The following is a 13,433-nucleotide window of genomic DNA, read 5'->3' on the forward strand; positions in this document are numbered from 1 at the left end:
TCCTATAGGTTTTCCATGACCTGAAAAGCACACAACTCCCTGGAAAGTCTCTCTATAAGAAACGGAACAGGGGACTTCCCTGGTGGTGTAGGGGCTAAGACTGCACTCCCAAAGCAGGGGGCCCGGGGTTTTTTCAGGAAACTAGATCCTAACTGTCTCAGCTAAGAGTTCAAATGCCACAGCTAAAGATCACACCGCAACTAAGACCCAGTGCAGCCAAATTATTTTCTTTTTTTAAGGCATGGAGAAAGGACTTCCTTTCCTCATCAAAGGTGCAGAGCAGTGGGGCAGTACACACCACAGACTGAAGCAGTCTAGGCAACACGATGCCCTGATCTGGGGAAGCAGAGGGTCTTTCCAGGAAGCTGGAGATGGTGTAAGACTGGGCTTATTCACAAACACCCTCAAGGACTCCCGGATACACCAGCGAGAGAGGCCCAGTTCTGCAGTTATCTGGGTGGGGCTACCCAGAAGTAACCTTCAGGCTTAATGATTTATGAGATCTCATTTGTACCTCATTTGCCAAGCTTCATTGTGCAGATGAGAAAGCCCATCTCAGGAGGGAGATGACTCAACCAGAAAGGTCACATGGGGAGTCGGAGTCCAGCGCTATGGATATATCTCTGACTGTTTCATCCAGCCTCAGCTCTAGGCAAGATTTTACCTTTACATAAGCAGGGAAAGAAAGCATCAGCTCCTTGTGTAGAAACACGCAGAGCCAGCTGGCACGTCTGTGAAGCAGCATTTGTGCTTCTCCCAGATCATTTACAGATTCTGGGGAGGAGAGTGTGGAGGGAAAGTGCTCCAGAAGCCCTTGCCCACAGTTTTTACACAATGGCTAAGCTGTCCCCCCATGGCACATTGTCCACCTATTTCATCTGTCTCTGTCTTGTTCCCACCTACATGCAAGTTCCTGTCTCAGGGAACATGATATACATGGCCTTTGGGGCCAGAAACAGGTTCAAACACTGTCACAGTGTCAAATACCGTGACACTGGGCAAGTCTGTTCGATGGAAAAAGAAAAGGAACAAAATGTTACTGAATGCCTTATTAGGATCATTTTAGTTGTAACTGAAACCCAACTCAAACAGGTTTAAATTTATTTTTTTAAAAAAAGGAATTTATCAGTAAAGCAAGCAAACTACTCTGGAACAGATCAAGTGGGCTTCGGGTGTAGCTTGACCCAGGGGAATAATATCTTCAGGACCCATTTCACTCTCTCCATCTCTGTGTGCATGCATGCTAAGTCTGTTCAGTCGTGCCCAACTCTTTGTGACCCATAGACTGTAGCCCACTAGGCTCCTCTGTCTACGGATTCTCCAGGCAAAGATACTGGAGTGGGTTACCATTTCCTTCTCTAGGGGATCTTCCTGAACCAGGGATCAAACCCACATCTCTTACGTCTCCTGAATTGAGGGTTCTTTACCACTAGCACCACCTGGAAAGCCTAGACTCCACATTCTCTTGTTGGCTCCATTATCAGACGGACTCTCCACTCATAGAAGGAAGAAGTATGACTGCCCACACTCCAATCATACACATGGTCAGACTTTGGGCCTAGCAATAAGAAAAATAATGGTCTTCTCAATAATGCCCATACAAATCCTAGGATCACCTTAATTGGACCAATCAGAGTCACATGGTATAATGAACCAATTACTGGGGTTAGGTAAATTCAAAGCACTGATTGGCCATGCTTGAGTCACATGCTCCTTCCCTGGAGTGAGAAATAAATCCTGGCACAGAGCACATGAACTACAAATGCATTAGGGAATAGAGTTCCCCCCAAAGAAATAAAAAGGTAGTCCTTGGTGGCTCAAATGGTAAAGAATCTGCCTACACTGCAGGAGACCCAGTTTCAATCCCTGGATTGGGAAGATCCCCTGGAGAAGGGAATAGCTACCCACTCCAGTATTTTTGCCTGGAGAATTGACTCCTCTGTCCATGGGGTCACAAAGAGTCAGACACAAGTGAGCAAGCAACACTTTCACTAACATTTTACTAAAAGAAATGAAAATGGATTCTGGGTCACCCAAAAGACCTCAAATGCCCACTATACCTATATCTACCAGGCTCTTGGTTCATTATTTTCATGAAACTCTCACAACAATGTAATATAATCTTTCAGAACTACAGTCTCCTCTTTTAAAATGAGAATAATGATACCAAATAAGAAGAATAGCTGCCACTTATTTAGAACTTACTGTACCAGGCACTGGGCTCAGTGCTTTCATGTATTCCAACTCATTTAATTATTTATGTCATAAGATTGCTGTTGAACATAAATTGAAACAGATGACATGAACGGTCCCAGGCATAGTACCTGGCATATAATAGGTGATAAATCTTTAAATGTATTTTATTTGTATCTGCCCCTCATCTCCTATAGTATTAAGCCTCTAACAGGTGCTGATTTTAAAGGTTGAATTAATTAATGAAAGCACGAATTATTTCTGCTTTTAATTATTTATCCTCTACCTAGTTGTACAAAGGATTTGCTATAACAAACAGGATATCCATTCGGCAACACAGTGCGGTTTAGATAGGAAAACAAAAATGAGATAAAGGAAATATGTAAATCAGAATAGAATAACAAGCTGCTGCTGCTACTGCTGCTAAGTCGCTTCAGTCAAGTCCGACTCTGTGCGACCCCATACCCAGCAGCTTCCAGGCTCCCCCGTCCCTGGGATTCTCCAGGCAAGAACACTGGAGTGGGTTGCCATTTCCTTCTCCAATGCATGAAAGTGAAAAGTGAAAGTGAAGTTGCTCAGTCGTGTCAGACTCTTCACGACCCCAGGGACTACAGCCTACCAGGCTCCTCCATCCATGGGATTTTCCAGGCAAGAGTACTGGAGTGGGGTGCCATCGCCTTCTCCGAGAATAACAAGCTAGGTGGAAAAATAAAATGCATTCACAGAGACTGGGGAATTACTTTGTGACTTTAGCTCTGAGCTTCCTGGCCAACAAAGAGAAAAAGGAAACCCCATTCATTACAGTTCTACTATTCAAGTGCAGGGGAGAAAATATCCTTCCTCAAGGAATAGAATTTAATAATACATTGGCTTTTGAGGCAAAGGAATTATTGCTAGGGGCGGCGCAGATACCTCTATATCCTATATCGGGAAAGAACTGGAGTGTCTCTAGCGCCGAAAGTAATTGGCGAGGCAGCACTTTGTCTGTCTTGAGGCAAATACCTGAGGCACTTTTTAAATCATTACCTATTGATTTGGCTGCACCAGGTCTTAGTTGCAGCATGTGGAATCTAGTTTCCTGACCAGGGATGGAACCCAGGCCCCCTGCATTGGGAGGGCGGAGTCTTAGCCCCTAGATCACCAGGGAAGTACCCCTGAGATACTTTTGATAACAGGATGAGGTGCCTCTGTGGGGCACTGGTAAGAACTCAATTTCTTGAGGCACAAATCCTCCCCCAGCCTTAGGAGGGACTCCCTCTGACAGAGCCCACACTCAGAGGGGAAGTAGGAGCCTCGTCCCTTGGAAGAGGATGACCTTGAAGGCCTGAGCTCCCTCTGCAAGGAAAAACCTAGGAGATGATCTCCAGGGGGCTCAGGAAGGAGAAACCCAGGGGTTCTCACCTGGCTCCTCCCTGAGGCAGGACACCGCCTCTTGACTCTGAATCTCCAGCCTACAGTCCAGAAAGAGTTAATCTGCGGTGACCCAAATCTGCAGTCCCATTTTGGGCACGGCTGAAAATTACTTTTTAATCCTGGCTTTCAAGGCTTGCCCGGGGAGCCATCTGCTCTGCCCTCCCCCACCTCAGGCACATGGGATTACTCCCACCTGCCCCGCCTAACTTGGTTCTGTGGGGACTAATTCCGCTCCTGCCCATCCAGAGAATAATTTGTAGGATGATGGTTTCATGTGTGGGGTGGGAAGAAATCCTAGATTAAAAAAAACAACAACAACAAGGTTTTCAGATTAAATAGAAAACAGTCTGAAAGGTCAGAATCCATAAACAACTTGTAGGTCTAAGATCATCAGACGTCCCAGCCTCAGTGATACAAGGCCATCTGTTGCAGGCTCCTGGGCTGGACAATGTGGAGCTTGGGTGGTTTTCTGGGCTTTAATACTTGGGTGTCAGAGGGTTATGAAAGCAGATTTGCACCCATGACTCTGGGTTTGTTCCACCCAAGGAAACATCAGAAGTCCCTGAACTCCCACCAGAATAAGACCCAGAGATTATACCCTAAACTTTCAATCCTTCTCAATGGACCAATTCACGTAGACCACCTACTGTGTGCCTGGGACTACACCCTCAAGGACCTCACTAACGGTGGAGGAGAGAGATGAGTCAGTAATGAGAACCCAGTATGAAGTGTGATGTATGTTGTGAAAAGGGGATTTCTGGGAGCACAGGGTGAGCGCCAACCCAAAACCCTGGTAGGGAGCTAAGCTTAGTCGTGAAGAACAGGAGTTCATCAGATGGACAAAGTGAGATGGGACATCCACAGACATCCACAGAAAAGGCAATTGCACAGACAGAGGTCTGAGAGGATGGTGCTTCTGAGAAGGGGACAGAGAAAGTGTTCTCAGCCACATGGCTGGTAGAAGTATCCACTGCGTGGGTACCACCTCCATCAAGGATGATCCACCAGTAATCTTTGCAGTTACTAATACATATATCCTTTCACCCCAAAATTCCACTTCCAAGAATTTATCTTGCAAACATACTCCCACATGAGCAAAGTGACCTGCTTACACGGTTATTCAATACAGCATTGTTGCGCTCGCTTCGGCAGCACATGTACTAAAATTGGAACGATACCGAGAAGATTAGCATGGCCCCTGCACAAGGATGACACGCAAATTCGTGAAGCATTCCATAAAAAAAAAATGCAGCATTGTTTATTAATATAATGGCAAAAGGTTTGGAATGATCTAAATGTCCACTATCTGGAAATTGGTTAAATGAATTATACTACAGCCCTACAAAGAATACCCTGCAATGGAAAAAAGAACAAAGCCATTCTTTATGTTCTGGCATGAACTGATCTCCAAGAGTATTGTCAGGTGATTAAAAGCAAGGGGTCAACCAAATACAATGTGTAGACCTTCTCTGAGTTTAGATTTGAACAAACAGAGAGAGAGAGAGACCATTAGGGAAACCTGAATACTGATAGATAGTTTGTATTTTTTTACATGAGATAGATATTATATTTTAAGTCATTTTCCTTTAGTGATATATGCTGAAGTATTTACGGGTGAAATTATATGATGTCAGAGATTTGCTTTAAAATAATCAAGGGGAGAGGGGACAAGGCTGGCACGTGCAATAATTGTTGAAGGGACCTGACAGCTAAATGGGAGTTCACACTACTTTCTCTACTTTTATATCTGTGTGAAAAGTTTCTATGAAACTTTTTTCTGAAAAAGTTTTCAGAAAGCAAGAAATAGAATACTGTATTCAAAATACTGACACTTAAATAAAAAGATCTGAACTTCACCCTTATAGATAGATAGATTAGATAGATGGTAGGTAAATAGACAGACAGACAGACAGATAGGTAGATGAATGTTTCCTGAGACCTATTGGGCTATTTGAGAATATAATAGCTTATTTTTAATTTTTTTATAATAGCTTATTTTTAAAAATAATTATAAAAAAGTGTGGGAAATGTGAGGATAAAAGGAAATGAATAAACTTCAGTGGGGAGAGGGGGTAGTTGAGGAAGGTTTCTCAAGAGATGACATCTATGCTGCATCCTGAGAGATGCCCAGGAGCTTGCCAGATAAGGAGCATGAGTGAGGAGTCACACATTTGCACTGCGGAAAAAGCAAGAGCAGAGGCAGGGAAATGGAAAGAATATAGCATGTTTAACTAAAAATACTACTTGGCATTAATATGAGCAAAATCAATACAGTACTGTTGTCATATATATATATGTATATAACCTTAACAATAGTTCTTCCAAAACAAAACAAAAGGATTTATGCACTCACAAAAAGAAAAATCCAGGAACAACAGACTTACCTCTTTGCTTGCATATATATGTATATATATATAACAAGTCTCTGTAAGACAACACATGGAGCTGGTAACATTAATTGCCTCCAGGAAGGTGGACTCGCTAGCTAGAAGAAAGGGTAAGAAAGAGACTTTTCAGTTTTCTTTTTTTATATCTTTTGAATTTTGAGCCAAGTGATGCATTATCTACTTTTCCTGAAGTTAAATATATATATATATATATGTTTGGACTCAAGAAACAAGCCTGTCTAGCTTGGATAAGTTATTTAGCCTTTACCTCTATAGATCTGTTTTCCTCTAGTTGGAACAGGAACAATAATATTAGAAATCTGCCTCATGGCAGTGTTGCAAAATTAAGTAAAATAATGGACTATATGAAATAGTGTAATAAATTAGATTCTGGATGGAGAATCCCCTTATGAACACCGGCAGACACTGATGGCAAGGCTAGGGCTCAACCCAAGAGTATTTGATTTTGCGGTCCATGTTCTTTCCACTACAAAGTCAATCACCAAGTCAAGCTGAAGAGGGGCTGTCCATAGAGGGGACTGGCCTCCAGGCTGAAGCTAGGAATGGGGTCAGTGGGACCTCTCTGAAGCTTGGACACTATGGCCTCATAGGTCTTTATGGTTCGTGATCAGTCCTTCCAGGAAGCACACACACGTGCGCATCACCTACTCTTGGCTGTTTTCACTGCCTTGTCTCCCCCACGGAGGGTCACTGAAGATCAAATGGATGAAAGATGTAGTCTTATCTGTGTGACCAAGACCAAGTCTTCTTCTGGGAGAGAAGTAGTTCTTCTCAGAGTTGCTCACAAATGTCTGAGCCCAACGGCAGAGAACTCCGGAAAGAAGTCTTGAGACCCAGGGTTGGGAGTCAGAGGGTCTTGGACACTATTGAGAAAGCATATAAACTAAATCATATTCCTTCACCTCCCTGAGTCTCTGTTTTCTCATCTGTTAAGCGGGGCGGGGGTAGGTGGGAAATACCTGCCCTAGCTACCTCTTAGGGTTGATATGGATAGTTAATGAAAAGAGATATGAGAAGACTTCCCTGGTGATCCAGCGGTAAAATATCTGTCTGCCATTGCAGGGGACATGGGTTTGACCCCTGGTCCTGGGAGATTCCACGTCACAGGGCAACTAAGCCCGCAACTACTGAAGCCCACGTGCTCTACAGCCCGTGCTCTGCAACAAGAGAAGCCACCACAATGAGAAGCCCACGCACCGCACTTAGAGAAAGCCCACACTCATCAACGAAGACCCAGCACAGCCCCCCAATTTTTTTAAATTACATTTTTAAAGTTTTTTTTTAAAGAAAAGAGATGAGAAATTATGTCTTTTAAATCAGACATTAAATTATTAGGATCTTCTTCAAGCCTGCTTACCCTGGCAGATTCTGTGGCTCCATAGATATTTTCTACATAAGTTAAAAAGATGATCAAAGGCAAGTTGAAAGGCTGACCCTGAATTAGCAAGCCAGAGCTGTCACCTTGAACTTCCTAAACCATCCTTCTTCCCTGTGTCAAAGAGATTACAACACACTCACAGGTGGGTGGGAAGGGTACTATGCCCCATAAATACACGTGGGCAGTAACCATCCACTTCAGATGTTTATCCTTGATGACAGCAGCAGCTGTCTCGATGTGGCTAAACAAAGTTGGGAAAAATCAGAAAAATGCAAATAAGATTCTTATTTTAGGCAAATCAGTCTCAGCAAGGCTCATATCTGATCGTGCTTATCTTTAGGATGATCGTTAGGATAATGGATTAATGCAAATGTTTATTTTTGCCCTGTCTGCTTTCATCACTTTAAAAGCCCTCAGATCCCACCTTGACTGTGCCAGGCACCCCCAGACCTGTTACAGATCAGTCTGCAGAACAGAATCCCCAGCATGAGTGCTGGACGAGAACTGGGTAATCACAGAATCCAGCTCACCACAAGGTCCCCAGCACCACACTGCCCCCACCTCTCATTACATGACACAAGCCACCTGCAGCCATCCTCAGATGGTGGAGGTTTCCCTTAGGAAGCCCCAGAAAGGGAGGAGGAAGACATACGTGACTTTCTTTATGAGAAGGTCTTTGAGGAAAGGTGCAATGAGGAGGTTAAGAGCAGGAACTCTGAAGTCAGGCAGTCCTGGTTGAACCCAAGCTCTTACATGCTGTGTGACCCGACTTCCATGAGCCTCAGTTTCCTCATCTGTAAAATGGGGATAAAATGACTTCTACTTCACAGGGCTGTGGTGTGATCCAAATGAGAATTGTGTGTGTAAAGCATCTTGTGAAGTCTCTGATGTGGGGTAAAAATGAGAGCAACTGAGCACTGAGTATATATTTGGCACTGTACTGAGTCCTTCGTGTGTATTGATTAATACCAGCAACAACCCTAAAGGGTTTCGCCAGTGGCTCAGTGCCACTTGCAATACAGGAGTTACAGGAGATGTGGGTTCGATCCGTGGGTCAGGAAGATCCCTGGAGGAGGGCATGCCAACCCACTGCAGTAATCTTGCCTGGAGAATCCAAGAAACAGAGGAGGCTGGAGGGCTACAGTCCATAGAGTCGAAAAGAGTCGGACATGACCAAAGCGACTTAGCACACGCATGCACATCTAAAATATAGATGTTATTAGCTCTTTCTTTAAAAAAAAAGAAAGTAAAAGAAGGAAACTGAAGTCCACAAGAGGTCAAGTGACAGGGCACGTGGCAGAACCAAGGTTTGAACCCATGGCAGCAGAGCCCAGTTCTTACTGCTACCCTTCATCCATTGCCAGCTCACTGTTTGTGTGTTTAATATTTATTTATTTTTGGCCACAGCCTCTCTAGTTGTGGCACCCAGGCCCCGTGGCATATGGGATCTTAGTTCCCCGACCAGGGACCGAACCCTTGTCCCCTGCATTGGAAGTTGGATTCTTAACCACTGTACTGTCAGGAAATTCCTATCAACTCACTGTTTGAACTGGAAAGATGGAGAAGGGGTCTCCCAGCCTGGCAAGGAGCTAGGCCTGTAGTGAACCTTTCTAGAATTCTGTGTAATGAAGATAAGAGGGCACTGGTCAAAAATGAAGAAGCAGCAAAAGGAGAAGGCACAGAGGTTTCCAATGCAGTGTGGAGAGACAGAAACAGCAACCTCCCATCCACAGGTAGACACCTTCGGGTGTGAGGGGGGCAGTCACCCAGCCAGTGCCCCGCACTCCGACCCTGAGCCTTAGGCCCTAGCTGAGGCTCTCTCTCCCCTGGGTGTTGGGGACACAGCTGGAAAAACATCCTAGTCTCTGCGGAGGTGAATTTCACAGCACATTCCCAAAGCCTTTCTGGCTTCTTGCCTTAGATCGCTTTGAGCCAGAGCCCATGATGGACTGGAAGCGGGGAGTCAGCCCTGGGGGAAACGGTGTTTGGAAATATCCTCCCTCTGAGTCCAAAAACATCTAGCTATGATGAACCCTGAGACCCTGATGCTCGGAAAGATTGAAGGCAGAAGGAGAAGAGGGGAAAGCCTGGCATGCTGCAGGCCATGGGGTCTCAAAGAGTCAGGCATGACTTGGTGACTGAACAACATGAAAAACCTCAGATTCTTAGAAACACCACAATGATTAAGACTAAAGACTCAGAATTCAGGTCTATTTCAGAGAGCTCTAACACTCACTTGGCCTATGACCTTGGGAGATCTTCTTAACCTGGGGTCTCAGTTTTCTAGTCTGTAAAATGGGACTAATATTATCTACCTTATAGCGTTTTGAGAATGAAACAAGAGATCCTAGATAGGGTCCGGCAATGGGTAAGTTGTTAACAAGCAGTAACGAGTTGTTATATGTGGTGGGTTTAAATTCCTAAAAGATAAAAATACACATATTTAGTAAATTGTATGTCTACAATGGGAGATGTGTAGACATATATTTAAACATGCATTGCTACATGTTTCCCTACACAGGTCACTGAAAAACCAGCACGTTTGAATCAACATGAAGTATCTTTCACCTTCTCCTCAGTCCGGTAAGGTGTGGTTATTATCCCCATTTTAGAGATCACGGAACAAAGGGACTTAGCAGGATCTAAGTAGCTTGCTCAAGGATTCCAGGCTAATCCAACGTCCTTCCTACCCGTCTCTTACCTTCATGACAGTTTGTGCTGACCCTTCCCCTCCCACACAAATTCTCTGTCAAGCTACAAGATTATGGATGTCTCCCCAAACACAGCCTGATTATAGGAAGGAAAGGCCTGAGAAGAGGTGAGAGGGAAAAGAAAGGAGAGGAGGAAAATGGAGGGGAAGAGATGAAGGGATGGGAGCTCCTTGCACCCGCCCACTCTGCCTGCGCCGCCCTCAGCCTTGTCTCCGCCCACATTTTCCTGCCTGGTCTTCCGAGTGTTGCTGCTGCTGCTGTTGCCGCTAAGTCGCTTCAGTCGTGTCCGACTCTGCGGCCCCACAGACGGAAGCCCACCAGGCTCCCCCGTCGCTGGGATTCTCCAGGCATGAACACTGGAGTGGGTTGCCATTTCCTTCTCCAATGCATGAAAGTGAAAAGTGAAAGTGAAGTTGCTTAGTCGTGTCCGACTCTTAGCGACCCCATGGACTGAGGCCTACCAGGCTCCTCCATCCATGGGATTTCCCAGGCAAGAGTACTGGAGTGGGATGCCATTGCCTTCTCCCGAGCGTTGCTGGGATCCTCCAAATGTTCCCATTACAACGGGGTCCTTGTGCTCCTGGACTCCTGAGCCCCTGGGACCCCTGAGAGCTTCTGTCCCACCCTGATGCTGGCTCCATGCATGCTTGCCTCCGGGCTGTGGAGTGAATTTCCAGGAGGGAAGCAGCCCTCTGAGAGCTCACCTTGGCTGGCTTCTGCAGCACCTCTCTCTTTAATACCCACAGGGGCTTTGGCAGGAAGTGTCCTCTGTTGGGTTTGATTTTCCACCTGAAGGAGTGTGCAGAAGCTGCACTCTGACAGTAAAAGCAAAAGGGAAGGCACTAGATCGGACTTCCCTGGCAGTCCAGTGGCTAAAACTCCCCCTTCCAATGCAGGGGTACAGGGAGGTAAGATCCCACATACCTTAGGACCAAAAAACCAAAACTTAAAAAAAGAAGACAGAAGCAATGTTGTAACAAATTCAATAAAGACTTTAAAAATGGTCCACGATCAAAAAAAAAAATCTTAAGAAAAAAGTGCAGGTGCTGGAGCAGAAAGGTCAGTGTGAGGGTTTTAAGAAATTGCATGGTGCAAGGGGCCCAGCACAGTGCCTGGCACACAGCAGGGCTCTGCAAGCAAGGACTGTCCTCCCTGACCCTGAGGAGTTCTCAGAGGTATCTCCTACCCCGCCATCTACCCCCTACCCAAAGCTGCATTTCAGTTTGTATCCTACACTCAGGCTTCACTCCATTACACAGGGAAATTTAGCTTCATTGATATGAAGGGGCTAATTACTACATGAGACATAATTACAAGATGGGAAATGGATTTATAGATGCTGTCAGTGGGAGGGGAAGCTGCTACGGCTGCACTGTGCTCCTACAGGGCTCAAAGCTCCCCAGAGTCTTGCCCAGGGAATACTTGTCTTACCGAGAGATGTCTTCCTAGAGAGGTCAGTGGTGCTACAGATTTCTGGACACTAAATCCATGTTTCCCTCTGAACTTGTTCCACCAACAGTGATAAGCTCCACAGGGTCCCTCAACACAATAAAAATCACACTTAAGAATGTAGTTAGTCTTAAAGGAAACATATGATGAGATGATCTGTCTTAAAACTAGTGGAGATTTCTGACTCCGCTGTCGCCACGGCGACTGTGAGAAAGCTTGTGGCGAAGCTGGGGCAAAAAAAAGAAGTGGGTCCTGAAGTTAACCCTAGACTGTACTTATCTATAAAAGATGGAATCATGGATAGCACCAATTTTGAGCCGTTTCTTCAGAAGAGGACCAAGGTGGGTGGAAAAGCTGGCAACATGGGTGGTGGTGTCCTAACCATCAAAAGAAACGAGAGTAAGATCGCTGTAACTTCTGAGGTGCCCTTTTCCAAAAGGCATTTGAAATACCTTACCAAAAAATATCTGAAGAAGAATAATCTACGTGATTGGTTAGCTGTAGTCACTAACAGCAAAGAAAGTTATGAATTGCGTTACTTCCAGATTAATCAAGATGAAAGAGGAGGAAGATGAGGATTAAAAATTCAATCTGGAATATTTGTATAAGTTCTTAAATAAAATTTATCAGCCAAAAAAAAAAAAAAGGAGTGGAAAGGAGAGATGCTGTCTAGAAACTCTAGGGTGCTAGTGCCGGCTTTTCTTTAGGATTAGATGAATCTTGACAGAGAGTTATCTGTCCAGGGGCTTGCCTGATAAATATGCACTCTTAGAGTCCCTTATGGCTTAGTTTTCTTCCATCCAAAATAACGTATCTTGATGGGAAGGAGGCTCAAGAGAGATGGGATATGTGTATGTGTATAGATGATTGATGATGTTATACAGCGGAAGCTAGCACAACATTATAAAGCAATTATTCTTCAATAAAAAGTAGATAAATAAAATAAAATATGTATCTTGGGAATTCCCTGGTGCCCCAGTGGTTAAGACTCTGTGCTTCCAATGCAGAGGTTATGGGTTTGATCCCCAGAGAATTAAGACCCCGAATTCTGTGCAGTGTGGCCCCCCAATTTTTTAAATAAAATAATCAAATACTATATTTTAATACATACACACACGTATATACATACACAGAAATATAAACAGATAATGAGCATATGTGGAAATTTCCAGCCTTGTTGATAAGCAAAGTTAACAAATTAATTGTTGCTAGTATCTATGGAGGAGTTTCCCAGGTGGCAGTAGTGGTTAAAAACAAACAAACAAACAAAAAAAACTGCCTGCCTATAAGACGCAGGTTCGATCTCTGGTTCGGGAAGATCCCTTGGAGGAGGGCATGGCAACCCACCCCAGTATTCCTGTCTGGAGAATCCCATGGACAGAGGAGCCTGGCAGGCTACAGCCCATAGGGTCGAAAAGAGTCAGACTCAACTGAAGAGATTTAGCACACACACACACACAGTATCTGTGGGACACACTCCGTGCCAAGTACTGAGCTTTGCATATATTATTGTTCATCTTCACATAACCCGTGAATAAATTGCAATCATCCCTAATTTACAGCTAGGAAATCAAGACTTGAAAAGGTCAACCTAGGTACCCAAGTTCACACTGGTTAATGCCAGAGCAAGGATTTGTACTCAGCCTGTCTGAGCCTAGATCCTCAGAAAAAAAGAGGAAATCCCCCAAATTAGCAATGATATAGACTCAAGACTCTCAGGAGTGTCAGGAATCTCTCTGGGATCTAGTATTCAATTCCTGATCCCCTAGTTAAGGAAATTATCATCACTATGGTATAGGTTTAATGCACAAAGATCTTCTTTGCAGAATTACTTACTTATAATAAGGAAAAAATTGGAAATTAATTGATCAACAATAGAGG

The 13,433-nt window shown here is 44.4% G+C and overlaps 1 non-coding gene and 1 pseudogene across 1 annotated transcript; both read left to right on the top strand.

Annotated features, from left to right (window-relative positions):
- Positions 1-4,742: 4,742 nt before the first annotated feature.
- LOC138084828 (U6 spliceosomal RNA) lies at positions 4,743-4,849 on the top strand. The gene has a single exon (XR_011145236.1). It is a non-coding gene; the product is annotated as a U6 spliceosomal RNA (small nuclear RNA).
- Positions 4,850-9,756: 4,907 nt separating this feature from the next.
- On the top strand, positions 9,757-12,127 carry LOC138083587 (large ribosomal subunit protein eL22 pseudogene; annotated as a pseudogene).
- The last annotated feature ends 1,306 nt before the right edge of the window (positions 12,128-13,433 follow it).

The sequence above is a fragment of the Capricornis sumatraensis genome, chromosome 8 (assembly GCF_032405125.1).
Source record: "Capricornis sumatraensis isolate serow.1 chromosome 8, serow.2, whole genome shotgun sequence".
Classification (NCBI taxonomy): domain Eukaryota; kingdom Metazoa; phylum Chordata; class Mammalia; order Artiodactyla; family Bovidae; genus Capricornis; species Capricornis sumatraensis.